Below are 18,799 nucleotides of genomic sequence, written 5' to 3' on the forward strand. Positions count from 1 at the left end.
AAAACTGCAAAACAGGAATGAGCCACAGCCGTGGCTCATAACAGATACTGGCTCAGTCTACTTGGTGCATGCACCTGAGAGAGAGGGGGGACCATACTGAGATTGCACACAGCCCCCTCCTCTCTTTAGTCACCTCTAGATGTATGCCTACATTTTTCCTGTGTGTGAGAACTCTCAGAACCAATTTGTGTATTTATACTAAAGAAAATGATAGGCCCTATTCAGCTACAGCCCCAAAGTATTTTACCAGGATCAATATATTGACAGCCACCTCTCATTTTCAAGTACATCTTCATACATCATACATATACAGTTGTGACCATATACTGTATAGACATATACATTGTCTATTACAGTTGCTTATACATGCTTATACTGTACATACTGTACATGTCTATTGATAATAGTACTGTATATAGATAATTCATACTGTGTAATACTGTATATATTCTGACAGACTAGACAATACTAAAGGACAATACTCAGTCTGATTGTGCATACATAAGTGTGATATGGAAAGAGATAAAGTACGATTTTCCTGTAACATTCACTGTCATCTATAGATACTGAGTAGGACCATCGGACATTAAACTGAGAACTTCAGCTGGCCATACACAGCATTATAGTCTCAACCATCATGATTTTGGCGGGACAGACCCACTTTTCAGGCACTGTCTCGCCGTCCCAGCTCCCAAAGCACTGGGCATGCCCACATTGTGATGAAAATGGGGACCTGGCTTGTAGGCACAGCATTTGCCATGTCCATTGTCACAAGGCAACATTGCCTTTTCTGTGGAATGCGCAACAGTCCTGCTTTTCATTTACATACCTCCCAACATGACCCTCTCCAGGAGGGACGGAATGCTCTGCTCCTGGACTTCCCTCTTAATGTATGATTGCCTTTACCTGTGGTGAAACACCTTTCTTAACCATTAACTTGTTCAACACAGGTGCTGGCAATCATACATTAAGAGAAAAGTTCAGAAGCAGAGCATTGTGTCCCTCCTGGAGAGGATCATGTTGGGAGGTATGAGAAGACTGAAATGCATACCTCCCAACATGACCCTATCCAGGAGGGACAGAATGCTCTGCTTCTGGACTTCTCTCTTAATTTATGATTGCAGTCACCTGTGCTAAAACACCTTTCTCATCCATTAACCTGTTCAACACAGGTGCCGGCAATCATAAATTAAGAGAAAAGTCCAGGAACAGAGCATTTTGTCCCTCCTGCAGAGGGTCATGTTGCGAGGTATGCATTTACCAAAAGTTGGGAGATATGTGGTAATCATGCAGCATACTTGCCTACCTGACCCTCTCCATGAGGGAGAAAATGCTCTGTTCTTGGACTTTCCTGGTAATGTATAATTGCCATCACCTGTGGTGAGCTAGTTAATTGATAAGAAAGGTGTTTCACCACAGGTGATGGCAATCATACATTACCAGGAAAGTCCAGGAACAGAGCATTTTCTCCCTCATGGAGAGGGTCAGGTAGGCAAGTATGTCATGCAGACCATCTGAACAAATGACTGGTTTGAACGAATAACATTCAGTATCTGGACCTGAACCATAATTGTTCACAGTCTGGAAATGGATGAACCATGGTCTGTATAGTTTTGTTTGGTTATTAATTCTGTCTTTTCCAATGATCCATACTGTAGTTCAGCCACCCTTATGCATACTTGCCTACCTGACCCTCTCCATGAGGGAGAAAATGCTTTGTTCCTGGATTTTCCTGGTAATGTATGATTGCCATCATCTGTGGTGAAACAACTTTCTTATCAATGAACTAGCTCACCACAGGTGATGGCAATCATACATTACCAGGAAAGTCCAGGAACAGAGCATTTTCCCTCATTGAGAGGGTCAGGTAGGCAAGTATGCCCTTATGCTGTGAATGGAGATCACCTCCTTACATAGTGCATTGTATGGCAGTGCTCCGATTATCATGCAGTCACTTTTCCCCACATCCATCTGCAGGATTAGAGATTTTGCAACACTGACAAGCTAGTACAAGTGTTAAAAAATGTCAGTTTACTTCCACACGAATAAGGGCACATTTACGTCCACTCTGGCTTATGTTATAACATCCAAAACCACAGCAGAATCTGACATTTTAAGATTAAGTCTTAGACAGGGCACCACGGGATACAGTCGTTAGGTCGACACTTTATGAAAAAGTCAAAAAAATGAAAAAAAAAAAGTGAAGAACTCATGTCGACCTTTTGACCTGTCGACCTAGTACATGTCGACCTAATGACCATGATGACCTATTGTCCCTGTCGACCTAATGCATGTCGACCTAATGACTGTCGATCTAAGTTGAGTCGACCCAACGACCCATACCCGGGCACCACACACCCTGCACCCATTATAGATACGTCAGTGATCCTTAGTAATGCTGCACAGATATAAGATTTTTACAGTTACAGTACACTGTTATTAAAGGGAAAATGTCATGGTTTCATAGGTACACACACACACATACCTCCCAACAGTCCCGATTTTTGCAGGACAATCTGCTGGCCCACCTGCAGGCTGCAGTGTTCTGCCGAGGGGCAGGGGGCAGATGGGAGGCTCTATTACTCGCTGCTCTGCTTAGCACATGCGCACAGTGGGGGTAATTCTGAGTTGATCACAGCAGGAACTTTGTTAGCAGTTGGGCAAAACCATGTGCACTGCAGGGGAGGCAGATATAACGTGCAGAGAGAGATAGATTTGGGTGTGGTGAGTTCAATCTGCAATCTAAATTTCAGTGTAAAAATAAAGCAGCCAGTATTTACTCTGCACAGAAACAAAATAACCCACCCAAATCTAACTCTTTCTGCACATGTTATATCTGCCCCCCCCTGCAGTGCACATGGTTTTGCCCAACTGCTAAATAATTTCCTGCTGCGATCAACTTGGAATTACCCCCAGTGTCTGTTCACGTGGAAACAGAGGGAGAGGGGGCATGCCAGCAGCTCATAGAGCGCTGGGCATGCCCTCATAGTAACCATTTTCCTGAGGCCACGCCCCCACTGCACCACGCCAAAGTCCCTCTTACCCCAAAGTTAAAGTTGGGAGGTATACACACACACACACACACACACACACACACACACACACACACACACACACATATATATATACAGTATATATATAAAGCTACCAATCTCTTTAAGACCAAGAGCACTGTCATTTCAATTACCCTTGAAAGACCTTATTTCACCGAGACACACAATTGAGATGAAGAAAGTGATGTAGAACAATGGTAACTTCTATAGGTGAGCTAAAGCCCTTGAAGGATAAGCATTCTTGGCTGTGCTTCAGGCACTTTATTGCTTCTACCGATTATTGGCCCTCATTCCGAGTTGTTCGCTCGCAAGGCGATTATAGCAGAGTTACACACGCTAAGCCGCCGCCTACTGGGAGTGAATCTAAACATCTTAAATGTGCGACCGATGTATTCGCAATATTGCGATCAAAACCGAGTTAGCAGTTTCTGAGTAACTCCAGACTTACTCTGCCTGTGCGATCAATTCAGTGCTTTTCGGTCCCGGCTGACGTCATAAACACACCCAGCGTTCGCCCAAGCACTCCCACCGTTTCTCCAGACACGCCTGCGTTTTTTCCGGAAACGGTAGCGTTTCCTGCCACACGCCCCTAAAACGCCGTACATCCGCCCAGTAACACCCATTTCCTGTCAATCACAATGCGTTCTCCGGAGCGACGAAAAAGCCGTGAGTAAAATTACTTTCTTCTTAGTAAAGTTACTTGACGCATGCGCAGTGCGAACATTACGCATGCGCACTAAGAGAATTCTCACTGCGATGCGATGAAAAATACCGAGCGAACAACTCGGAATGAGGGCCCTTATCTGCCTGTTAATGATCCTCTGTACAGGGTACTGCGGCTTTAGTAATTCCCTAAGCACTAACAAAATGTCTTTTCTACCAATATTTTAGGAGAAATAGAAAAGCAATCATCTAACATGTTTAGAGCCATTAACTCCTTGGTTGCAGTGACTTTAACAAAACATGTACACAGGCTGCAGCTCCCCGACTTGAATGACATAACTTCTCTCACTATGGAGGTAATTCCAAGTTGATTGCAGCAGGAAATTCTTTAGCAGTTGGGCAAAACCATGTGCACTGCAGGGGGGGCAGATATAACATTTGCAGAAAGAGTTAGATTTGGGTGGGTTATTTTGTTTCTGTGCAGGGTAAATACTGGCTGATTTATTTTTACACTGCAATTTAGATTGCAAATTGAACTCACCACACCCAAATCTAACTCTCTCTGCACTTGTTATATCTGCCTCCCCTGCAGTGCACATAGTTTTGCCCAACTGCTAAAAAATTTCCTGCTGCGATCAACTTGGAATTACCCCCTATGTGTATCTAAGTATGTAAAACTGAACTGATATATTTTTCAGAGCGTATCCTCTGGTAAGACATACCAAAGGAGTCCAATTAAAGTCACTTACATTTGGTATCTTCAGTGCCTCTTCCCCAGAGGCATAGCTAGGCACCATGGTGCCCGGAACAAGGGTATGTTTTGGCACCCCCCTCCCCCATACTGAATTAAGAGCCTAGCCAACATGTGGTGGCATGTTATATTTGAAAAGAAACAATATTTAAAAATCCTAAATTGGTAACAGGGCCGGTTCTAGACCTTGTGGAGTTCAGGGAGAAAGTTTGTATAGTCTCCCTGTGCTTGCATTTTCTCCGGGTACTCTGGTTTCCTCCTACAATACAAAAGTATACTGGTAGGTTAATTGGCTCCCAACAAAAATCAACGTGTGTGTGTGTGTGTGTGTGTGTGTGTGTGTGTGTGTGTGTGTGTGTGTGTGTGTGTGTGTGTGTGGACTGATGTGAATGGCAAAATATTATCTGTAAAGCACTGCGGAATATGTGTGCACTATATAAATAACTGGTAACAATAAATAAATAATGGCATTATTAGGAAGGTGCGTGGCCACAAAATAGCACATTACACCACACAGTAGTGACCGTTATTCACATTACACCACACCGTAGTACCCCTTATACAAGTTATGCCACACAGTAGAGCCCATCATACAGGTTACACCACACTGTAGAGCCCCTTATACATGTTACACTATGGTTGAGCCCTTTATACACATTACACCATGGTAGATATGGAAGTACCTGTATTTAACTATTTACTTGTTTAATTAAAATAAAAACCACTATATACTGTATGCCCTGACTGACCTGACCTCACAACCCTCCAATTCCTCAATGAAAATAAAGCCCCAAATGTGACCCCCACCCCCACGCCTGATAACCCAATAGCTCAATGAAAATAATTCCCCAAAACTGCCCCCCCCCCCCCCGAATTTATAATCTCCCAATGCCTCAATGAAAATAATGCCCCAAGTGTGACCCCCCACCCACACAGACCTGAACCCACCCCCCCATACCCTCAATGAAAGTAATACCCTAGAACTGCCATCCCAGACCTTATAATTCCACTATGCTTCAATGAAAATAATGTTCCAGAATTGGGGCAGAGAGAGCTGTACCGCAGCAGACTGAGAGGCAGAGAGAGCTGCACTGCAGCATCCTGAGGGGCAGAGAGAAGTGCTGCAGCAGCCTGAGGAGCAGAGAGAGGTGCTGCAGCAGCCTGAGAAACACAGTGAGGTGCTGCAGCTTCTAAATCAGAGAGAGGTGCTGCAGCAGCCAGGGCATTGAGAGGTTCTGCAGAAACCGGGGCAGAAAGAGGTGCTGCAGTAGCCGGGACAAAGAGAGATGATGCAGCATGTGCCACACTGTGTTCAATGAAATCCTGTGTGTCACTGACCGGATCCTGTTCTGCTAAATCCTGCAGAACATGATCCGTGTGCACACGAACCCCCCCTCCCGGCAGTGGCGTAACTAGAAATTTTTCTCCCCCAAGCCAAGAAATTCTTCAGCGCCCCCCCCCCCCCCCATCCCCCATAATTGGCAGTAGTAAAGGGATAAACATGCATGCGCCGAAGGCGCGCGTGCCGCAAAAAGGGGTGTAGCTTTGTTAAAATGGGCGTGGCTTCACATAAAGGGGCGTGACATTGCAGGAAAAGACTACCTCATACCCCAGTTTTGCAACCTGCACGCCCAGACGTTAGCCACCACAGGAAAGAAAAATAATCCTGATTCATGCCCCTTACATTATTTGTCATTTTTAGTAATGCCCAGTATACATTATGCCACATACTGCAATGGCCCTTAGACATTATGCCACACACAATAATGCACACACCGTAATGCCCCCGACACATTATGCCACACACCGTAATGCCTGTGACACATTTATGACAGGAATCGCAATGCCCGTTATACATTATGCTACACACTGCAATGCCCCTGATACATTATAGCACATACAATGTCTGTGACACATTATGACACACACCGCAATGACCCTGAGACATTATACCACATACCACAATGCTCGTGATATAGTATACAACACACCGTAATGCCTGACACATTATGACATACACCGCAATGTCCGTGATACATTATGCCACACACTGCAATGACCCTGAGACATTATACCACATATCACAATGCCCGTGATATAGTATACCACACACTGTAATGCCTGACACATTATGCCACACACCGTAATGCCTGTGACACATTATGACAGGAATCGCAATGCCCGTTATACATTATGCTACACACTGCAATGCCCCTGATACATTATAGCACATACAATGTCTGTGACACATTATGACACACACCGCAATGCCCATTATACATTATGCCACAAACTGCAATGCCCTTGATACATTATAGCACATACAATGTCTGTGACACATTATGCCACACACTGCAATGACCCTGAGACATTATACCACATATCACAATGCCCGTGATATAGTACAGGTTGAGTATCCCTTATCCAAAATGCTTGGGACCAGAGGTATTTTGGATATCGGATTTTTCCGTATTTTGGAATAATTGCTTACCATAATGAGATATCATGGCGATGGGACCTAAATCTAAGCACAGAATGCATTTATGTTTTATATACACCATATACACACAGCATGAAGGTCATTTTAGCCAATAGTTTTTATAACTTTGTGCATTAAACAAAGTGTATCTACATTCACACAATTCATTTATGTTTCATGTACACCTTATACACACAGCCTGAAGGTCAATTAGTACAATATTTTTAATAACTGTGTGTATTAAACAAAGTTTGTGTACATTGAGCCATAAAAAAACAAAAGTTTCACTATCTCACTCTCACTCAAAAAGTCCGTATTTCTGAATATTCCGTATTTCGGATTTTTGGATATGGGATACTCAACCTGTATACCATACACCGTAATGCCTGTGACACATACTGCAATGCCCGTTATACCCTATGCCACACACCGCAATGCCCGTTATACATTATGCCACACTGGAATGCCCCTGAGACATTATACCACATACCACAATGCCCGTGATATAGTATGCCACACACCGTAATGCCTGTGACACATTATGACACACACCGCAATGTCCGTGATACATTATGCCACACACCGTAATACCCATTACACATTAAGTCCTACAGTAAGGCTTCTAATTATTTTTAAATTACCTGCTCGTTGCCCGGAGTTTCATGGTCTTGGTTCCATGCACTGTGCCAGGGGTTTTCATGCTCAGGGTGTCATGCTCGTTGCCAGGGGTTTCATGCACTGGGGCCAATATTTACTAAAAAATCGAGTTTGTCCGATTTGTGTTTTTTCTTCTAAGTCCCAACACGGGAATTCACTAAGCACAAATCTCGGCAGTGTTTGGACTATTCGTAATGGTTTGAATGACAAAGTTCAGAAATACGAATGAATAGACCATCGGTCAAACACGGCTGTTATTTCATACAACACGGGTATTCACTATTCATTCATATTTGGGTGTTAGTCTGTGAGTGCTCAATTGCGGTCGTATTATTTTGCGAATCATAAAAAAAATCAGCAAAATAATAGACCTACTTTTTTCAGCCGTGTTTACATGTGTTGACACTTACAAATCATTCACACCTGACTTATCATGCCTATAAAAGGGACACAAACTTGTCTCATCCAAAATAATTAATTACCTTATGTTTGCTGGAGTAAATTTGGAGTTTTAAAAGTCAATACACATTTTTCAACATATATCCATTATTACACACATTAGTGGTAAAAGTTAAAATATATTTCATTTTGTGGGTTCTGCCTCAGGTTTTTAAATATGATTACTCATTTTTAACACATCAAACATGCCAAAACAATAATGTCATTCATTTTGGGTATTAAATTTTAAAAATTTACACAAACATATTAGGACACTTTTACACAACTCTATTGTGTTTTTCTTGTAAAGTCGTCTACAGAAGTAATGTAAACCAGTTTTAATTCACATTGTAAGTTGCATTGGTCATGGATGATTCTGCCTGGCTGCCAATTATTGTGTCTGCAGGATATGAGAATGATTGGAATCTAGAAAGAGTAATGATTAGAAAAAATTCAAGTGGTCTGGTTACTTCCTGCTAAACATATTCTGCCTGGCTGCCAATTATTGTGTCTGCAGGATATGAGAATGATTGGAATCTAGAAAAAGTAATGATTAGAAATAATCAAGTGGTCTGGTTACTTCCTGCTAAACATATTCTGCCTGGCTGCCAATTATTGTGTCTGCAGGATATGAGAATGATTGGAATCTATAAAGAGTAATGATTAGAAAAAAATCAAGTGGTCTGGTTACTTCCTGCTAACATCTATGTGCAGCTCAAACAACATTTCCCTCCTCCAAAAAAATTCAAAGATGGAAAAGAATAAATGTGCGTACAAATTTCCTGTTGTTGTTTGTACCACTTATAATTAATGATGTTGTACAAATTGTCAAGGAGCTAAGTGTTATATCTATTTTGACAAACATACACTTACTAAGTATTTTGATTTACTTCTATGAAATTAAAAATGTGCAGTGTATTTGTTAATTTTTTTTTGGGTGGCTGCTTGTCCTGCCCTTTGCCTTTACTACTGTCATGTTGGCGTGCTCTGGTGGAGCGTCTTGGTGGTGATGACACTGGCGTGATATTTGGAGTAGTCGTACCAGAACTGCTGCTTGTTTGCTGTTGGTGCATGGATCTGAGTGTTTAATTGAGGTTAGTAAGGGTGGCATTGAGTTCACGTGTAGCAGCATTTTGATTGTCTACAATTCGGAATAAAGTTTCATTTATCTTTTGATTGTTTTGAAAAATGTTCATATAGCTTTGCTGTTGTCTGTGCTGTTCTTCCATTAGTCTGTGCTGTTCTTCCATTATGCGCTGTAAGTTGCCCATGACCTGTGTAATGTCTGTACGCATGAGTTCCATGGTATTGCCAATTCTCTTGGTTTTTTCATTTTGTCTAATCATATTTCTGGTTATTCTTCTGAGGCTGGCAAACATTTGTGTCTGCCTACGCAGGCAATCTTCATTAGTGGCCTGCTGTCTAGCCCAAATGTTCCAAAACATGTGATCAGGGCCTTGTGTTACTGGTGTTGTTGGGCTGTGTTGTGGTGGTGGTGTGCTTTGCTGTGGTGGTGTACTCACAGGTGCTGGGGGGGCTGATTCCTTGGCTTAATGGCTGCATTTCTAACATGATTGTCTCATCCATGTAACTGTGTTGCTGTTGTTGCGGAGGGATGCTGTTACCAGGACTAGAAGCTGTAATTTTGAAAAAATATACGTTAGCTATCCATATGTTTGAGAAATTATAACAAATGACTAAACATGGAACACATGTCATTGACTGTTGCTATCAGATATCCTGCCTAGCAACATCATCACTCATAACTTAAATACATACATATGCCTGTTTGTGGCAAATGTGTCTGGTTACTTCATTGTGAAAGCAAACACATTAGTTTTATTGTAGATCAGACATACTCCACCATAAAAACACATTGTAATCCATGATGTGTTACCTTATAGCTTTTCAAAAACAAACATAGTAATGTTTTTATATGTATTTGGCAATGTTAGGTCAAACACACATGTGAAAATTTGTTAAATAACCTTACTATTTTCCTAAATTACACATGAGTTTCTGTTGCAGCATCTTACACACAATGTGCTACTGTATGGCTGAAGTGGACATACATATCTTTACAGGATGTGGACAAGGCCATTTTCCTAGGATTCCATTTCATGTTTTACTGACTTCGGTAAGTATATCAGAATTTGATGTGTTTTGACTTAATGCGTTTAAGTAAAAGTTTTATTACGATCTGAAATGTATTACATTTATTTCAGTTTGATACTCACAATCAAGATGAGGGGAGTGTAGTTCACGTCTTGGAGGTGTGTTTAAAATTTGGAGTGGGGGGACCGAACATACTGTCGATAATCTTCGTGCCGGGGTATCCTGCTGTGGTTGGCCCTGGACATCAGACCTTGCTTTCTTTGCTGCCACATGTTTTTTTTGGTGGTGTGTTACAGAAGTCTGACTTCTGCTGCTCCAGACTTCTTTTGATGGACCTAGTATTGAAAGTTAAATTTTGTTATGGCCATTCCTTTACAAACATACCCTATACTACAATGGACACTTTACCTGCTTCCGCAGCGTCATCATCATCAGATGTCATGGGAGTTACTGTAGGACGACCAGTACTGCTTTTTTCCAACACTGTAAAACCAAAATAAAAAATCATGTATTCATGCTATTTTTTATACGTCCACCCATTATGCTTATAAACATTAATTCTTTAAAAAATGCTTGCTTTTTTTTTAAAAGAAAACATAAGGACCGTAAACCAAAAAACCACTACATAAAACAATAAACATTGTCCAATAGCCATATGCACTATGGAAAGTGCAACACAGGAAAACATGTACAGGACACAGACATAGGACACAATTAAAAATACATTACCAAAAACAATGTATTTGCTGACACACACTTGAAGATGGGAGTAATATGCAATGTCACATGAAACACATTTGAAAAAAAACAAAAAAAAGAAGTAAGGTCAAAGAATGTTAATGCAAAAACACATGCTCACCATTCTTCCTGGGCCTATCTGAATCCCGGACATGGGTTGCAGAGACTACTTCAGGAGGTATTACACTCCGCATGGGCTCCTCATACTCCAGATATTTTGCAATGTAGGGCTGCCCACCACCGGTTTTTCGAGCCGACTTCGCCTCCTTGGCCATTTTGGACTTGACACGTCGCTTTATGTCATAGTACCGTTTGCGGCACGTGTCCTCCGTCCGCTTGACCACCCCCTCACTATTGACAGCAGCAACAACTTTCGCCCACAACACCGTCCTCTTCCGTGTTGGCACCTTGGTGGACTCAGGCCCAAATAGCTGCCGCTGATACTTCATCAGCTCCCGCACCAATGACACATTTTCTGCATAACTAAACTTGACATTCCGCCCAGTCTTAGTAGTGGTGCGTGGCTGCGGAGTTCTCTGAATGTCACTATCACTGTCACTTGAGGCTGCTGCAGCAACCTCACCCACCTCCTCCACCTCACTAACCTCACTCACACTCACCTCCTCCACCTGACCGACCTCCTCCCCCTCACTCACACCCTCCACCTCACCCACCTCTGAGTCACACATAATTGTGTGTCTAAACACTTAACACAGAAAAAAAAATACAAACAACACACTCCTCCACTACCACTGCATAAATCACACACACACACACACACACACACACACACACACACACACACACACACACTGACAAGGGACTATAATTAAAAAATACTTGGACAAAAATTTAGACAAAACCACAAAAAACAAGACTACAAGAATGACAAGACTACTTTCAAACACAATACTACACTCAGAAATCGCAAACAACACTCCTCACCAAACCAAAAACTCACCTACCTCCACAGCACAACCTCCCTCCTCACCACTAACTAAACCCACGAGGTGCGGATGGTTTAGGGCGTATTTATATGGTTGCGTAGAGACACTCCTATATCTGAAGCACAACCAATCACGTACGGGGATGAAAAATTAAACTAAAAGTGAAAATGCGGCCGGGGTTTAAAAAAAACCCTGCCGCGTTTAACTCAGAAAATAAACCAGCAAAAACAACAAAAACACGTACGCAAACGACAATGACGGCCGTAAATGTGCCAAAAAAAACCCGACTGGCATCGACATCGGAAAACACGAAAACCATAAAGTCGACTGCTTCGTAACTTTGCGTATATAGTTTCAAAAAGTTGCATGAAAATGCACCCGGTACAAAACGAGTTAAAACACTACACAAAACGACTCAAACATGAATATTAGTAAATATAGGCCTGGGTGTCATGCTCGTTGCCAGGGGTTTCATGCACTGGGTGTCATGCTCGTTGCTAGGGGGTAGTGCTTGTTGCTAGGACTGTGCTCTCCCAGTGCCACATATGCCCCCAGTGACAGATATTTCCCCACAGTGCCAGGTACTCACATGCCCCCAGTGCCAAATACAGCCCCCGTCCCCCCCATGTGCCAGGTACACATATACCCCTCCAGTGCCACATATGCCCCCAGTGCCAATTAAGCCCCCTCCCCCTGTGCCACATATGCCCCCAGTGCCACATAAGCCCCCCTCCCCCTGTGCCGCATATGCTCCCAGTGCCAAATAATCCCCCCTCCCCCTGTGCCACATATGCCCCCAGTGTCACATAAGCCCCCCTCCCCTGTGCCGCATAGGCTCCCAGTGCCAAATAAGCCCCCCTCCCCCTGTGCCGCATAGGCTCCCAGTGCCAAATAAGCCCCCCTCCCCCTGTGCCACATATGCCCCAGTGCCAAATAAGCCCCCCTCCCCCTGTGCCACATATGCCCAGTGCCACATAAGCCCCCTCCCCCTGTGCTGCATATGCTCCCAGTGCCAAATAAGCCCCCCTCCCCCTGTGCCACATATGCCCCCAGTGCCAAATAAGCCCCCCTCCCCCTGTGCCACATATGCCACCAGTGCCACATAAGCCCCCCTCCCCCTGTGCCGCATATGCTCCCAGTGCCAAATAAGCCCCCCTCCCCCTGTGCCACATATGCCCCCAGTGCCACATAAGCCCCCCTCCCCCTGTGCCGCATATGCTCCCAGTGCCAAATAAGCCCCTCCCCCCGCTCCCCCGCTGTTTTGTGTTGGAGGGACACGGAGGGCACAGCGCGCGCCTCTCCTGTGTCCCTCCTGGGTCTCCGGCGGGTCTGTTAAAGGAAGTGCCGGTTCGTGAGCCAATCAGAGCTCACGAACGGCACTTCCTTTATTAGACCCGCCGGAGACCCAGGAGGGACACAGGAGAGGCGCGCGCTGTGCCCTCCGTGTCCCTCCTTACAGCAGCGGAGGGAAGGAGGAGACCGCAGATTGACATGTGGACGCTATGTGTGGCCGTAGCCTTAGGTGCATGGGCAGCTTTAGTCCATTGTGTCTTTTTCAGCCCAAGTCAGGCACATCATTGACCACTTTAAATTCTTTAAGTATTGAATAAATACTGTAACATCACAATAAATAACATCACAATAATAATGTGTCCATCAGTTGAATACATGGTGACAACCACAGTAATCAGAAGAATTACATTGAAAAATATGAATTAACTTTTTTAGGTCTTAATATACTAATTACTATTCAAAACGTTCTAGAAAACAGAGTATATATAAAGGTTTCAGGAGCCTGAAGTGATGATATTTGACACGTGTTTTTGGCTACGGAAGAATATGCAATAATTCCTTTGAAGAACACTGCAGTGCAGTCCCTACCAGGGAGGTGCAGTCAGGGGAGGCAGTGCCTCACCTGTCATACTACAGATACAGAGTTTATATTATAAAAATGATCTGGACAGTATAAAGTAAATATTTATAACTTATAAACTTTGTATTCTTCAAATAATTTTTATAGTCTAAACTTACACGTGTTGCACTGCTCCAGGAACACACCGAGAGTCGTGAGGCAGCATCCAGCTCAGCCTCCCCTGTGATAGTAAGAACTGCCTAGTGCAGAGGGATGGGGCTCTGCCGCTGCCAATAATCTCACAGAGAAAACGGACCACTAGAGGCAGCAACCAGGAAGTTCAGACAGCTCACTTCCATCAGAGCATTCATCACTGCCGTTGCCTTCATGCTCCTAATCCTCCTGTGCTCTGGCTAGGTAAGGTCCTGTAACATACATTTTCTGTGCCTCAGCTCTGTATACTCTACTCCCTACAGCACGTGACTCGTTTTCAACTGCTCATCATAAATGTGCAAATGTACCTACCCTATACTAAAAGATATGCATCCAAAAAGGCATATATATACTTAAATGCTAGTCTGTATACAGTAGGCGAGATTTACCACATAAAGAAAATAAATAATATGAATTCTTTATTTTTATTATTATTATTATTATTATTATTATTATTATCAAATGAGCAAACAAGAAAACCGCACTTACAGTTCAAGACAATATAGGACAGGTATAGAAAACCAGGGTTAAGGTTCCATCAAAGGGAGTATGGAGTATAAGATAGTGTAAGTAAGGAAAGGAAAGGCACATGAGGAAAGAAGTCCCTGCTCTTGCGAGCTTACAATCTAAAATATATAAATACATTTATTTCAAATTTCCATATAAAACTGGAGAGAGGTGCTTGTGCCCAGTAATATAATAATATGATGCTATCTAGCTATTACTACCTAATACCAGTATATAAAACATTGGCTAAAAACAAAACATACATAGGACATATAATACAGTCCAAAAAATTATTATATACTGTAATGATGCTCTTGGTATAGCTGCTGTATAGTTCTGTTTATGGTCAGTATAATTTTTGGTTCTGTCTCTGCGGGTTCTCCCATTTGCAGCAGATTCAATTGTTCAGTTACTATATAGTGTATAGTCTAGAACAGGTCTGGCCAACCTGTGACTCTCCAGCTGTTGTGAGACTACACATCCCATATAAATAACAAAAATTCTCCCAGTAGGTGCAATAAGAATGGAATATGCTGCCAATATCACACATACAAGGATCTCTCATGTGACCCTCAATTATAAACAGATTGAGGCAACAATAAAGTGCAACTAAGCAATGTATTAAAGTATTATCATCCTTTTAGTGAGGAGTGTCCCACAATGTCCCAATCAGGGTGGTCTCCAATAGTAATCACTTCTTTCTTAAGCTCCACATAAATTATATACAGTATATGATGTAACTCCACTTTCTCCACTTGTCTTGGAATAAATCTAAAAGAGACGCATGTATCACCTATTTCCCATAACACATGCATCGGGGAAGGCCTCATCTAGGTGGGGCCCCTAAGGGGGCACTGAGACCTCTGCCCGGCTCCCTCAGCCAGCTGCTCCTCCCCTCCCTCGCCAAGTGCTGGTACCTGCGAGGACTTTGTCCTCCCACAGCTCTGCACTCCATTCATCCACATTGTGGCTAACTTTGCAATCAATCTAAAATACTCATGGCAAAGCCAGGGGCAGATTTAGGGCTCAGTGTGCCCCTAGGCACAACAGTATTGACTAACCCTGCCATCTAAATTTTATATTTTCATTGTTTGAGTACAAACCCTCATTTTGGTGATTGGTAGTTTAGTATAATATAACCTAATATTAAAACAAGCCATGAGCTATTACATTTCATTTATTTATTAATTATGTATATATAATTATTAGGGATGAGCAGGTTCGGTTCCTTGAAAACTGAATCCCCCCCCCGAACAGCATGTCCTGAGCCTAGATCCGAGCCCGGCTCAGGTTTTCCCACCAGACTCTGAAACCAGAACGAGGCAAAACATCATCATCCCGCTGTCAGATTCTCGTGGGTTTTGGATTCCATATAAGGAGCCAAGCGTCGTTGCCATTTTCACTCCAGTCCTGGAAAGTGTAGCGAGAGGACGTGTCTCCTCAGTCTCTGTGCGGGAAAGTGGTGTGGCGCGTGGGGTGGCGACCTGCTTTTTTGTGTCACTGTGCTGTCTTGTGCTGCATCAGTCCAGTGGTGGTGTCTTGTGCTGCTTCAGTCCAGTCACAGTGGTGGTGTCCTCTGCTGCCATAAGTCCAGTGCTGCTGTATAAGTCCAGTCCAGTGCAGTGGTGCTGTCTTGGGCTGCATCAGTCCAGTGGTGGTGTCCTGTGCTGCCATAAGTACAGTGCTGCTGTATAAGTCCAGTACAGTGGTGCTGTTTCGTGCTGTATCAGTCCAGTACTGGTGTCCTGTGCTGCCATAAGTCCAGTGGTGGTGTTCTGTGCTGCCATAAGTCCAGTGCTGCTGCCATATAAGTCCAGGGGTACTGCCATATAAGCCCAGTCCAGCGATACAGCTCTTTAAGTCCAGTGGTACTGCCGTATAAGTCAAGTGGTACTGCCATATAAGTCCAGTGGTACTGCCGTATAAATCCAGTCAGGTGAAACTGCCGTATAAGTCCAGTGGTACTGCCGTATTAGTCCAGTCCAGTGAAACTGCCGTTTAAGTCCAGTGGTACTGCCGTATATGTCCAGTCCAGTGGTACTGACGTATAAGTCCAGTGGAATACCGTATAAGTCCAGTGGTACTGCTGTATAAGTCCAATGTTAATGTCGTATAAGTCTAGTGGTATTGCCGTATATGTTTAGTCCAGTGGTACTGCCGTATAAGTCCAGTCCAGTGGTACTGCCGTATAAGTCCAGTCCAGTGGTAATGCAGTATTAGTCCAGGGGTACTGGCGTATAAGTCAAGTGGAACTGCCCTATAAGTCCAGTGGTACTGCTGTATAATTCTAGTGGTACTGCTGTATAAGTCTAGTGGTACTGCCATATAAGTCCAGTTGTGCTGCCGTATAAGTGCAGGGGTACTGCCGTATAAGTCCAGTGGTGCTGTCCTGTGCTGTATATTATTTACTCCAAATAAAGGGGTTATTAATATTTAATCCAAATAATTTTTACAGGGTTTGCCCTATGTGGTGTAGAGGTATGCTCTTCTGTGCCGAATATTGTTATATAACTCCATAAAAATAATGGAGAACAAAAATTTGGAGGATAAAATAGGGAAAGATCAAGAACCAATTCCTCCTAGTGCTGAAGCTGCTGCCACTAGTCATTGCATAGACAATTAAATGCCATCAACGTTGTCTGCCAAGGTCGATGCCCAATGTCATAGTAGAGGGCATGTAAAATCCAAAAAGTCAAAGTCAGTAAAATGACCCAAAAAAAGAACTTTAGCTGGTCTGAAGAAAAATGTGAACTTGCCAATATGCCATTTACGACACTGAGTGGCAAGGAACGGCTATTGCCCTGCCTATGTTTATGACTAGTGGTTCAGCTTCACATGATGATGGAAGCCCTCATCCTCCCGCTAGAAAAATTATAAGAGTTAAGATGGCAAAAGCACAGCAAAGAATGGTGCGTTCTAAGATGGTATCACAAATCCCTAAGGAGAGTCCAAGTGTGTCAGGGGTTGCGATGCCTGACCTTCCCATTACTGGATGGGAAGAGGTGGCTCCTTCCACCATTTGCACGCCCTCTGCAAGTGCTGGGAAAGAGCACCCACAGTCCAGTTGCTGATATTCAAATTGAAGATGTCACTGTTGAATTACACCAGGATGAAGATATGGGTGTTGCTGGCGCTGAGGAGGAAGTTGACGAGGAGGATTCTGATGGTGATGTGGTTTGTTTAAATCAGGCACCAGGGGAGACAGTTGTTGTCCGTGGGATGAATAAGCGCATTGTCATGCCTGGGCAAAAATACAAAAAAGCCACCTCTTCAGTGTGGAATTATTTCTCCACAAATCCGGACAACAGGTGTCAAGCCGTGTGTTGCCTTTGTCAATCCGTAATAAGTAGGGTTAAGGATGTTAACCACCTAGGAACATTCTCCCTTATACATCACCAGCAGCGCATTCATCAGCAGTCATTGTCAAGTTCAGAAACTTTGGGTAAGAGCGTAAGCAGTCCACTGACCCCTAAATCCCTTCTTCCTCTTGTACCCAAGTTCCTGCAAGCCACACCACCAACTCCCTCAATGTCAATTTCCTCCTCAGTCAGGAACGTCAGTAGTCCTATAAGCCATGTCACCAGCATGACTGACGAGTCCTCTCCTAACCGGGATTCCTCTGGAGGATCCTTGAGTGGTACGCCTACTGCTGCTGCTGCCGCTGCTGTTGTTGCTGCTGGGAGTCGTTCGTCATCCCAGATGAGATGTCGGAAGACCACTTGTACTACTTCAACTAAGCAATTGACTGTCCAACAGTCCTTTGCAAGGAAGATGAAATATGACAGCAGTCATCCTGTTGCAAAGAGGATAACTGAGGCCTTGATAGCTATGTTGGTGTTAGACGTGTGTCCGGTATCCACCATTGGTGCAGTGGGATTTCGACAATTGATGGAGGTAGTGTGTCCCCAGTACAAAATCCCATCTAGATTCCACTTCACTAGGAAAGCAATTCCCGTTCTATACAGGGACATTCAGAAAAGTGACTTCAGTGTCCTAAAACATTAGGTTGTACCCAGTGTCCACTTAACCACGGACTTGTGGACAAGTGAGGCAGAGCAAACTAAGGACTACATGACTGTGACAGCCCACTGGGTAGATGTATTGCCTCCCGCAAGCAACAACAGCAGCGGCACCAGTAGCAACATCTCATAAATGCCAGCTAGTTCCTAGTCACGCTACGCTGTGTATTACTGGTTTCCGTAAGAGGCACACCGCTGAAAACCTCTTACGGAAACTGAGGGACATTATCGCACAATGGCTTAACCCACTAAGACTCTCCTAGGGATTTGTGATATCGGACAACGCCACCAATATTGTGCGCGCATTACAACTGGGCAAATTCCAGCACGTCCCATGTTTTGCACATACAAATAATTTGGTGGTGCA

General features: G+C 43.6%; 1 long non-coding RNA gene across 1 annotated transcript; it reads left to right on the forward strand.

Moving 5' to 3' along the window:
• The first annotated feature begins 1,532 nt into the window (after window positions 1-1,532).
• Window positions 1,533-10,676, forward strand: LOC134986860 (uncharacterized). The gene is made up of 3 exons (XR_010192683.1): window positions 1,533-1,601; window positions 10,126-10,178; window positions 10,267-10,676. It is a non-coding gene; the product is annotated as an uncharacterized LOC134986860 (long non-coding RNA).
• The last annotated feature ends 8,123 nt before the right edge of the window (window positions 10,677-18,799 follow it).

The sequence above is a fragment of the Pseudophryne corroboree genome, chromosome 1 (genome assembly GCF_028390025.1).
Source record: "Pseudophryne corroboree isolate aPseCor3 chromosome 1, aPseCor3.hap2, whole genome shotgun sequence".
Taxonomy (NCBI): Eukaryota; Metazoa; Chordata; class Amphibia; order Anura; family Myobatrachidae; genus Pseudophryne; species Pseudophryne corroboree.